General features: G+C 38.9%; 1 protein-coding gene across 1 annotated transcript in view; it reads right to left on the minus strand.

Annotated features, from left to right (window-relative positions):
- The window catches only part of CRIM1 (cysteine rich transmembrane BMP regulator 1), a 187729-nt gene that overhangs the window by 26920 nt on the left and 148216 nt on the right, over positions 1 to 12593 (minus strand). The window lies entirely within an intron of this gene.

A 12593-nucleotide genomic window follows, 5' to 3' on the forward strand; every position in this document is an offset into this window, starting at 1 on the left:
TCAAAAATATAACTGTAATACCCTAAGAGGTGATCTAAGCTTAGAGATGCTAGACTAAAAGACCTGTCTCCTGAAGTCCGCTACCACGTTTTATCAGCCTCTTGTGGTGTAAAGGAAATGCTGGATTGTTGGCATCTCAATTTCTCCAGTACAGAGATAAACAATGGTCACTATATTCACTCTCATTGGAACGTACTATTTTGAGAATGATCAGTTTCTTTTTGTTCTTCTTGAAAGAATCGGTGCCAGAAAAAACACTCTTAACATACTCTGGGATACAAAATTCATTTACTGGTTGTGGAGGTGAGACGAAACAGAAAATAATTATTTTTGTTACATTAGGGATTCAAAACACAGGAAAAAAGATGACCACTATTACAATAACCAAAGTAAGATCAAAACAGAAAATGAGGGAAATATAATTGAGATTCTTCAAGAGAAGAATCTGATGGGCGATATCCAAAGGGTCAATTTTCAGAGTGATATTCAAAGTACAGCTCATCTCCAGTTCAAACATCCACACCGCTACAAAGTGCTTATTATATGGAGGGCAGTGGCAGAGTGCTCCTCCAGATGTGCTCCTTGTTAGAGCTCTGAAGACCACCTTCCTTTAGGGATGTGAACATTTAGGGATGGGTTTTTTCCAAAGAGGAGATCAGCACATTGACTTACTCTGTTTCTTACACTACTTCTGTGGGTCTGAAATGCAAAGATAATCTTCATGTCTCTAACACAGTAATACATGGTAAACAGAAGGAATCTTTGCTTTACTTAAATGCTTTCTCTTCTGTTTTTTGTAATATTGCATTTAAGACCACAAAATACAGCATAACCTAGTTACAAAGGCAATGAGCAGACTTAACCAGATGTGGTTAAACTAAGTGTTTCCTTATCTATTCTACCAGGTTAATGCTCATTTGGTAAAGAGGTTGTATTTCTTAGTACCCCAAAGTGAGACTGAAGCCTCACAGAAAACCGGCAAATTCACTGCTTACTTCTGCGGTGAAATTTGGGCATACAAGTGCCATGTAACATAAGAGCCTTATTACCCCAAGCAACAGTTCTCAGTTCAAGTAGGATGAAGATCATCGTAAGGTTCATGGCTCCTACCTCTTCACTTTTATGCAAATTTGGTGTCTGAAGCTAAAAGGGTGCAAGTTTATTTGTCATTCAGAATACAGAAGAAGAAATGCCAGAAGCTTTCACATCTGGTTCTAGAGGTTGTCTTTGTCAGCAGAGTACCAGTGTCACAATATTTAAGCATTTACTCTCCATCAGATCTAACCTTTGAGAACAATAGTAACCCTTATCTCAGGTTCTTGCTTTACTCAGACACACATATACAAAGATCTTCATGAAGAAGTCTTACAAGTTTTTCAAGGATAGAGTTCAGGCTCATCTATCACGAATACTAGCTCTTTCTAACATGTAGCCACTAATGCCAATTTAAAAACATTATAATGCAGAGGAAATTCAGATACTCTCCTCTGGTAAAGAGTGATGTACATGTAACACAAAGAGAAAGACATTCCTTGAAGCCAGTTAAAATAATGAAAATTTTTATTTTTCAAGAAGCTTTTACAGTAGGATGTTTGTACAAAACTATTCCCTGACAGCATGTAGTGATAATAAAATTAACTAATCTTTTCATTATGCATGACTTTATAAGGTAGTCATAATTTTTAAAGTTAGACTTGAAAGAATGTATGGAAAAGTACACCTACACTGGAATATCTCCAAGAAGAATTCATCTCAGTTATGACCATTGATATTGTGTAAGTTATGATATCTCCTGCTGATGCTCATAACTGATCAGTGAATAATTCCACAATATCACAGGTTGGATTGATCAGAACCATTCATTTTCTGAAGCATACTTTGTCATGGAGATGAAGTGTTTAGGTGGCTGTCCATAAACATCAGGCTCATGGAAGACAGGTCAAGGAACAAAAAGTTACAAATGCAAAGGGATGGGAGAAATGAATAGGCATCTTAAAGTGAAAGGAACTGGAAATAGAAATTTAAAAAAAAAAAATCTAAAAAAATAGAAACAACAAGAACATTTTTGAGTTGGGATATGTCTTATTTGTTTCCAGGTGTGTTAAGGAGAGCTATCAAAGTGCAACACCTAGGTTTGAGTATGTAGTTATAGAAGACAGCAAAATGATTCCTCAATATCCCACAGACAAGTATGTTTTTGTTTTCAGTCTTCCATTCTGTTTTAATTACTTTGATTTGGTTAGTAAAACTACTTTTCAGAAATGCAAACCAATTTTTTTATGTGTAAAGTTAACATATTTTATTAAAAGGGTCAAGGTGTTTAGGACAGTGCTATACAAGGAGGAAGACAGTGTTTCATCCCAAGTAGCTTATGATATTAAATATACTTAAAACTCAAATAGTCAGCTGACATACTAACCAGAAGATCCCATCTCAAGGCAACATTTTCCCAAGGTTTTCCATAGCGAGTTACAAAGTAATTCTTTTGAGGATAAGTGGCCAGGAAAGGAAGGCTCTTCAGAGCCTTGGGATGGACGGATGGCTGACTAACCATCACTGCCTCTCAGGAATGGACACCAAAAAGGATAAAAAATTCTGGCTATGTCAAACGTACAGGGAAAGTTTGCTGAATTCAATACAGAACACTGTTCACATCTGAACTTAATAGTGTTATGTCAACGCTACAGGAGGACATCAGAGTAACCTACACAGACCTCTCCTGACAGAGTCTTTCTAATAAGATGCTAAAAATGATGCCTTCCGAGAAGGAAATCAGAAAGGCAAAAGCCCAGCTAGAACTCAATCTGGCCACTGTTGTAAGAGATAATAAGAAATGTTTCTACAACTACATTAACAACAAAAAAAGAGCCAAGGAGAATCTCCATCCTTTGCTGGATGCGGGGGGGGAACATTGCCACCAAGGACGAGGAAAAGGCTGAGGTACTTAATGCCTTCTTTGCCTCTGTCTTTAATAGCCAGACCAGTCATCCCCAGGGCATTCAGCCCCCTGAGCTGGAAGACAGGGACGGGGAGCAGAATGGAGCCCTCATAATCCAGGAGGAAGCAGTTAATGACCTGCTATGTCACCTGGACATTTCACAAGTCTATGGGGCCAGACGGGATCCTCCTGAGAGTACTGAGGGAGCTGGTGGAGGACCTTGCCAAGCCACTTTCCATCACCTATCATCAGTCCTGGTTAACAGGGGAGGTCCCAGACAACTGGAGGCTTTCCAATGTGATGCCCATCTACAGGAAGGGCTGGAAGGAGGATGTGGGGAACTACAGGCCTGTCAGCCTGACCTAGGTGCCAGGGAAGATTATGGAGTGGTTCATCTTTGAGTACACACAACAGGCATGTGCAGGTCAACTAGGGGATCAGGCCCAGACAGCATGGGTTCATGAAAGGCAGGTCCTGCTTGACCAACCTGATCTCCTTCTATGACAAGGTGACCCACTTAGTGGATGAGGGAAAGGCTGCGGGATGTCATCTACCTGGACTTCAGTAAAGCCTTTGACACCGTCTCCCACAGCATTCTCCTAAAGGAAGCTGGTGACTCATGGCCTAGGCAGGTGTACTCTTTGCTAGGTCAAAACTGGCTGGATGACCCAGCCCAGAGAGTTGTGGTGAATGGAGTTAAATCCAGTTGGCGACTGCTCACAAGTGGTATTCCCCAGGGCTCAGTTTTGGGGCCAGCCTTGTTTAACATCTTTATCAATGATCTGGATGAGGGGATTGAGTACACCCTCAGTAAGTTTGCAGATGACACCAAACTGGGTGGGAGTGTCGATCTGCTCAGGGGTAGGATGGCCCTGCAGAGGGACCTGGACAGGCTGGACCGATGGGCCAAGGCCAAGGCCAAGTGCCAGGTCCTACACTTGGGCCACAACAACCCCATGCAACGCTACAGGCTTGGGGAAGAGTGGCTGGAAAGCTGCCTGGCTGAAAAGGACCTGGGGGTGCTTGCTGACAGCCAGCTGAATATGAGCCAGCAGTGTGCCAAAGTGGCCAAGAAGGCCAACAGCACCCTGGCTTGTATCAGGAATAGTGTGGCCAGCAGGAGCAGGGAGGTGATTGTCCCCCTGTACTTGGCGCTGGTGAGGCTGCACGTTGAATACTGCGTCCAGTTTTGGGCCCCTCACTACAAGAAGGACATTGAGGTGCTGGAGCGTGTTCAGAGACAGGCAACAAGGCTGGTGAAGGGTCTGGAGCACAGGCCTTATGAGGAGCGGCTGAGGGAACTGGGGTTGTTTAGCCTGGAGAAGAGGAGGCTGAGGGGAGACCTTATTGCTCTCTATAACTACCTGAAAGGAGGCTGTAGTGAGGTGGGTGTTGGTCTCTTCTCCCAAGTAGGTAGCGATAAGACGAGAGGCAATGGCCTCAAGCCAAGAGGTTTAGACTGGATTTTAGGAAAAATTTTTTCACGGAAAGAGTGGTCAAGCATTGGAACAGGCTGCCCAGAGAGGTGGTGGAGTCACCATCCCTGGAAGTGTTCAAAAAACGGGTAGACGTGGCACTTTGGAACATGGTTTAGTAGGCATGGTGGTGTTGGGTTGATGGTTAGACTGACGATCCTAGAGGTCCTTTTCCAACCTTAATGATTCCTAGTTTACTTCCATTAAAAAATAATCCAGCTACCAAGCCAGGAAGCAGTTATTACTCTACCCTTAATTGGTTTAGTGGTAGAAGTGGTAGCATTAGGTTAATGGTTGGACTGGATGGTCCTAAAGCTGTTTTCCAACCTAAACGATTCTATGATTGTAAGATGGTTATTACTAAAATGAACACGTTATCATACTTAAATTTCTGATACTATGACATTACAAGCTGTGGAAATAGCTTCTAAATAGTTTTTGAAAAACATTCTCTATGAAGAAATTTAGTGTCATGAAAATCAGAAAGTGAATTCTGATCCATTTTCTGACTTCACATTTAATCATCTAAATTCCTCCCACTGAAACATTAAAAACATGACAATTGCAGGCAGTCTCAAACTGAAGTACCATCTGGTACACACACAAAGTTTATGTCTGCTGCACAGGTCTGTTGAAAACCCCAGTCCACCGTTTTAAACCGGGCATTTTTTTCAGAAAACATAGCGAACCATCAATTTTACAGAGCAGAGTGTAGCTCTCAGGGAAAGAAAGGAAGAAAGAAAAAAAAAAAGAGAAAAAGATTGCAAGCAATATTGCAAATGTGAATCATATTCAGTGTATGCAATTGTCATCCTGACTACCTCCATAGCCTTAGCTATAGCTTTAAATTAATCATTAATAAAATAATCACAAGTTCATTATGAAAGCATAAGTAAAAACAGGTTTTCTCCTAAGGTTTTGCATTTCAAGTGACAAACACTAAAGAATAAATAGAACTAGTTCATGAAAGTCAATTGCAATGAACTGAGGAAATTTATTATGGCAAAATGTTAGGAGGTTACTTGTTTGGGAGCTTTCTCCACCTCTGCTTAGATAAATTTCATCAGGAACCTGCATCCCAAATCATGGAACCTATTTGCAAAGAGATCGAGCCCTAACTGGGCTAATAACTGCTTCAAAAGTGTATCGGGTTAATCAGTCTGAAAGGAGATAGGAAACATTTTGAAAGCTAACGCAGAAGGAAAACTACCTTTCGGAGTTCGAGAACTGCATTATGCATCTGCATGTCACTGCAACTCTAACAGAATGGGATCAAGCTTCTGATCACATAGTATAAGCCATCTTTATTTCCCTGACTGACTAGTTATAATGACATCACCTAGGGAACTAAACTAATGGTTAGATAGGAGGTAGAAGATTAAAACAGAAACAAAATGATGACTAGGAAACCGATTAAAGGAAAGACATCTCTTATTGTGCTGCTTAGGGAAATATCTGGCTGGAGGGTAGAGTTCTTCTACATGAGTAATAGAAATGTTCATTGATTTTTCTTATGAAATATGAAATATCAATGAGGAAATGTCAATACGGAAAACAATCCTTCTACACAAGGTAACAGACCATCTTAGGGGGATAAAATAATAATAGTGGGGTGAAATGTAACACTGAAAACATATAAAGTCATGCCGCCCACAGGGAATAAACAAGAATTTGTGCTACAAACTGAGAGTTCAGGTGCAGGATATTGGTTGATCTCAGTGTTGCAACTTTAGAAAAAGATGAATGTGTTCCTGAATGTCTCAGGCTAATATAACTGTATCTTTACCACAAACACTTAGTTTCTTAATGTGAGGACAGACATTAGCTGAAATACCACATAAAATTCTGGAAGAATTTCAGCTGAAGTACAGCAGACAGCTAGGACAATAATCACAGAAAGGCTGTTTGTCCTCAACTGATGACACTATCAAAATAGCCTCCTGCTAGGAACAAATACTTGCTTGAGGACAAACATGCACCAAATACTTATAGCAATGTATCCAGCCCACACAACAACGCTATGAAGTTTTCTTTTCTATGTGCAACCATGACTACAAAAGCAGCAGCAAAATCAGCTACCAACAGGTCCACATTTCTAGTCACAGTCTTCACTAGACCTCACTATACTGGCAAAAACTATTGCTTATAGACTTTGACCCCTCTAAACACTGCAGTTCTAACAAACACTTTGCTCTGCAGTTTGCAATAATTTAACACATTATATGCTGACCGGGATACGGGAATTTCAAATTACTGGATTCATTTGGATCAACTTAATAAGATACTGTTGGAAAAAAAAGAATAACTAGAAAGGGAAAGAACAGTTGAAGATGAACTGGTCTTCCAAAAACCATTTGTGAATTATTAATGAACAAATACTAGCATGAAGGTTTTTAAGCCTGGTCACCATTGCCCATTAACTCCTTTTAAATACAGTGGTTTCTTTCTCCCCTTTTCTTCACCCACTCACAAACACTTTCATACACACAGACTATAATAAAAGAAATATAAGAGTTTCAAAAGAGCATGATACTGTTTAAGGGGAATCTGTTTGGGATATGGGGGATGGGACAAGACTCTCTGACGAAGAAAGTCTTCTCTTAAGAACAGATGAGTACCAAGATACGGTAAGGCTCTACACAGCACACTGCACACAAACTATCTGGTGTTTTAAAACTCTTTTGCACTAAGCATCTTATTCTCAACACTAACATCAACTCTTGTTTTAAAAGGTTGTCAGATCACTGTAAGACCAAGTAAGTCACTGGCTACTAAAAGAGAGAAAGGTGTGTACAAAAATCAGCATGGGAGAGCAGTTGATATACCAACATGGACCTACTATAGACCAGGGCCCACCCTGCAAACAAGACAACAACAAAATTCTGTCCCAGGATACGCAATGTTAGGAATCTTTGCACTTGTAAAGATTCACTCAGCAGTCAGATATTTCAGATACCATGCTTGAGAAGGAGAAATTGCGTTGTATCTCAGAAGCAACGTATCTCAAAAGGAATCACAATTCTTTGGCCTAAATTCAAACCATCAGATGCATGATTTATTCCTGATTTCGGAGTGCTCACATCCCCACCTTGCATGAACCTATGAGTATTTGGAGATGTTGCTCAAAAATCAAACTGAAAAGTAAACAAAATTCAATTCCATGAATAGCATGTTTAGGTCTAAAAAAGGTCTTCTGTTTGAACTTCTAATAGCTTGATTGTAATTCCAGCTAACTCTTAGTTAAAAAAGAGACTTCTCAGTTTCCTTCTTCTAGCATATATATGGCATATAAAAACTCTAAGCTCTTGAAGTGGGATATTTAGTTTTCTCCAATTTATTATTTTACATATGGACACATTGATATTGTACTGCAAAGACTGAAAGTCATATTAGCCTAAAAGCTTTTGAAAATGCATTCTAGAGATGCACAGCCTGTTGAAATACTTTTCATTTTCAATCCTCTAATTCACAGATAAAATAAAACTGCCAGAGAATATTAAGAGATACTTGACAAGAATTATGTCAGTATTTCAACTTGGCTTAGGCTGGTGTCCATTTTTTTTAAAATTTGTAGCATTGCTACACAAAGCTAGCTACATACCTTTACCATCATTATTTTCTTGACGCTGAGGCTAGATCATATCAGGAGAACTGTTTCACAGTACCTTTATAATTAAGCACTCCTCAGCCGTCCTCTCGGTGTGGATTGCTACTGCTGGTTAATCTTCAGGGGTGGGGATCTGGGGAGGCAAATTTATGAAGGAGAAAACTAGGTTACTTATCAGTAACTGGAATTCTCTGAATATATTGCCTCCACAGATCCACACTAACCCTCCCTCCTTTCGTTAGAATTAACTCACGATTCACAATAGTTGGATAAAAATGAAGGGACTGGGCACTGTGATGCTAGAAAACCCTGTTTAAAAAGATAAATCTCATGAGTCCGTTGAGGCAAATTACCCGCTTGGATACTTGCTCTGAACAACTGTAGGATTTACATATAACACATAACATCATGAAAATGGATTTGTAGCAGTGATATCTCAAAGGTGGAATTACTGGAAAATGATCAAGCTTCCACAAACCTTCTAGCAGCACATTGGTTCCACCCACCCTCAAAGTCAAGTCAAGTCAAGCAAAGTTCTTATCTGCTTCTACTGCATTAGATATATTGTAAACATTACTAAAACCAATATATTGTTGTAATCTTCAGAGATCCCCACTGAAGACTTTTCTTCTAGTCAAAAGACAGACAATATCTATTTGGCATGAGTACTTAAGTTCATTATAATTCCACCCTCTTCAGGGAGCACTTCCACTATCTTCCACATGTGTACTCAGAGTTAACATTTCCGTTCTACTTAGAATACCTACTTCTTTTCTGATCTAAGCCTTAAATTTTTAAGAAACAGTATTCATCCCCAATTTTCCATGGCTGTATTTCACTACCTGAGGTCTGATATATAATAGCTATTCCCTTTCACATCACTGCAGAAGGATAATAAAACATCCTTTTCCTGCCAGGTCTACAAAATTCTTCAAAAATACAAGCTGCACTCTCCTTGCACTAAGGGAGACTACCTGCACTGTCTTTGGGTTTTGTTTTTTTTTTCCCCATGGAGTTTGCTGCTAAATGAAGGTAACAATGGGAGATAATAGTTACTAAACTAGAAAAGTATTATGTAATTTATATTTTATTTTACCATTTCCAGGAATTTTGCATTGTCTGAAGTGTACACTTTGCATGATTAGTGTATTTGTCCCACCTTAGTTTGATATCGAAATAAACATATGTTTATTTAAATGGACAAAATTAACACTGAAGGAGTTTTGAAGTATTCAGAACACATCCCTGAGTATGGATTATTTACAGGAATAAAAGAATGAAATATTCAAGTTTTGTCTACAAAAAATGAAAAGGTTAGGAAAACCCATCCCAAACTTGAACTACTGAATCATTAACACACAGAAAAGAGGAGTTGAGATGTATTCTCCCATTGCAGTCCCTGCACAGTTTTTCTTAGGTTTTTCCCATCGTCACTCCATATACTTTTTCAGAGCCTTAACCACTACTATTTATAGACAGCCCGTAGATGCACCTACCTAACCTTTCTCAAACCTTCCAATCCTACCTTTGAATATCTACCTAACTAAACCAAGTCCCACACTGCCAAACCCAGATTCCACATTGGAATTCCACTCCGCTTCATCAGCTATAAAGCGAGATGGTGTGACTTGCCAGAATATTGAAGTCCATGCTGCAGATGTCTGCTAGTATAGAGTGAACCATAGTACCTCCTTTTTAACTCTGTGGTAGAATACAATTTCTTTGCATTTAAGGAAAAGGTATCAACACTCTTCCAAAAATATTTCTGTATCCACATAGAGTGTGTTTGGGGGAAAGGAGTGGTTTTATGCCTAGAGAACTGTGCAAGCACATAATATACCAAGATTTCTAATTTTTGAATAGTGATTTCATGGTTTGCTTTGACAGACAAGAGGCCACAACATGAAGTGGATGATGGTGCACTGTGATGCACAGGGAAAACAACTTGTCTTGGGCCTTCTACAATCATGTCTCTCCATAAGCAGCCTGGAATTAGTGAAATTGCATGACAATTGCATCGTGTAACCGCAAAGGTAAGCCTTCTAAATGAAGCAAGCAATTTTTAAAATTAACAGCAATGCTCTAATTTAATTCAATTTTAGTAAGATTTGAAAGGTTAAAAAAACCTAAAGCCATACATGCTCGCAGTTATACCCTGAACAATACTTCACTTTCAATTCATTTGGGGTAAACTGCTAGAGTCTAAGTTGCAGGAGAGATTTTAAAGGCTATTTCTTTTTCATGAATACAATACAGGGAATAGACAAGGCCAGATAAAATACTGGCCCTCACTGCAGACTCTCACTGAAGAATGATTTAGTGTCCAGCAGCAACTATGAGATTTTAAATCCTATGTTACTGCAATCAGCAGGCATTATTCAATGTGCCCATTAGTCCTCTTTGGAGCAACAGGAATCCCGTCTCACAAAGAGCTGATCGCTGGTCTTGTTTCATTCCCATAATGTACTCCTCCTCCTAAAGACTTTAATCCACTCCAGTTCTCCCTATGAAAGCAAAGGCCTAGACACTCCAAAGACAATAGCAATTGCTGCACCCTACAAGTAACAATTTTTGGTTATTTACTTTTCTCTATTTGTTTCTTGTTCTTATATCATCTTACTTTTTTTTTTTTTTGTAATTAATTTCACATTTTTCCTACTGTTTTAGTTTTATTCTTGGTATTTTGCAGTGGTTCCTCCTATATCCTGGATTATACTTTTCTCCATTTATCCTAATGTAGTGCTGCTTTGGCTTCTATATGCTCCCAGTCAGTATGATCATTCCTTCTCCCTCATCATTTGTGGTTCCATCTCTACTCACTGGAACTTCCCCCCCATATCTATCTGTGCTCACTCTTTGCTCAGTGGTAGTTTTTTCCTCCCTTCTCTTACAACTGTGGTCTGCCTCTGCTTTTTTATTTTATTTTAATCTACAGCATGTACGTTTTCACTGCATGTTGTTACAGCATATTTTTGCATTCACTGCAAAAACAGGAAGAAGGATAAAGGACAAAGTAAACTATTTCTATTAAAATTGTATTCTAGAAATGTTATGATTTGCTTCTTTCTTCCTTCTCATTCTGTAGTTGGCTTGAGCCAAGCTGGATAAACTTGAGACTAAATTACAATAAAGCCCCAAACAAGGTTCATATCGTACTTAATATAATTATTTCAAATAAACCTTTTGTACTTATTTCTCGCTACAGGATTATAAATGAAGGTAAAATAATGAGGAACGATTTACAGCTTTACGTTCTTCCACTTTGTCATCTTGATTTTATTTTGGCTGAAATAGACTGAAGTATAACAAATCTTCAGCAGAGCTCTCAAAAGAGAAATTAGCAGAAAAAGGAAACTTTATTGGAAAGAGATTAGTAGAATTAGGATATGATGACTTCAAATGGTAATGGGGAGCATGTGGGCCTCCTTTACTCAGGCACTTTAAATCTGACTCAGCCAAGCAGCTTAGACCAGCAAGAAACAAGTGGGTGCAGTACAGACAGTGATGTTCCCAAAAGTCCACGAGTCTACATGAGCTAAAGGTAATACACATTCTCACGTTCTTAGAGAGCCAAGATTCAACTAAACTGGTTTGGACATGAAAGTACGTAGGATCTCAAAACACAGAGAACTCGCGCAGCATGTTTTCAGCGTATTTAACCTAAAACTCCTTTCTTCTCAGTGCTCACACACTCATTTGTCCAGAGCCTTGCAAACAAGAGACATTACATGATAGAAAAATTCTGTTTCTGTCATTTTGACTGATAACCACCAAGTGATAAAGACTTCCAAGTTGTGCTTTTTTTTCCACTCCTTTAGAAAATAAAGGTTTCCCCTCTTGGAATGACTGAGGAGATTTTTAGGCAATCTACAATTCAAGTTATTTAACTGAAAAAAAAGATGACAGACAAATGATATTATTAAGTTTGCTCCAGACAGTTTGCTACTGCAAAATGAAAATAATTTCAAGCAAATCTGGCAAGAGAAAAATTCCCTTGAAGAGGTTCTTAAGCACTATTTAATCAGAAACACTCCAAGCAAGAACAGAGACTTTGTGGGATGTGGTATGTGTACACATGCAATCTGGTAATCTAGGACAAAAGAAATGATCTTTTGGAGTGATGGGTCTCCTGTGCACCAAACTGGAGGGAAGGGTTGCACACACAGGCATAGATGATGAAATTTGCCAAGTATATCCATCTTGTTGTTTGCGTCAAACTCCCCAATCACTTTAACAACAATAAAAAAAAGAAGGAAAAAATCAAATGACAGTGTTAAAAGCAGAACTTAACATTTCTAATTTTGTCCTTAGGAAGAATAAAGTAAGGCATGTATGTGATAGCCTGGATGCCATCTATGGAAAGTGGTCCTTGCCACGAACACAACTTGTAACCAAAGGTATTATTTCTGAATTACCATAATCACATTATTGCTTGCCATATATTTACTTGTTATTAAGATGTCCTGTCCTTTACCTTGTGGAAATAAAAAAATGCATATTTCCCCAGAAAAAAGAAGTTAAAAAAAGCCAGGATAAACCCTATTCTTGCTCAAGCAAAACACCAATCCAATCC

Source organism: Pelecanus crispus, chromosome 3 (genome assembly GCF_030463565.1).
Source record: "Pelecanus crispus isolate bPelCri1 chromosome 3, bPelCri1.pri, whole genome shotgun sequence".
NCBI lineage: Eukaryota > Metazoa > Chordata > Aves > Pelecaniformes > Pelecanidae > Pelecanus > Pelecanus crispus.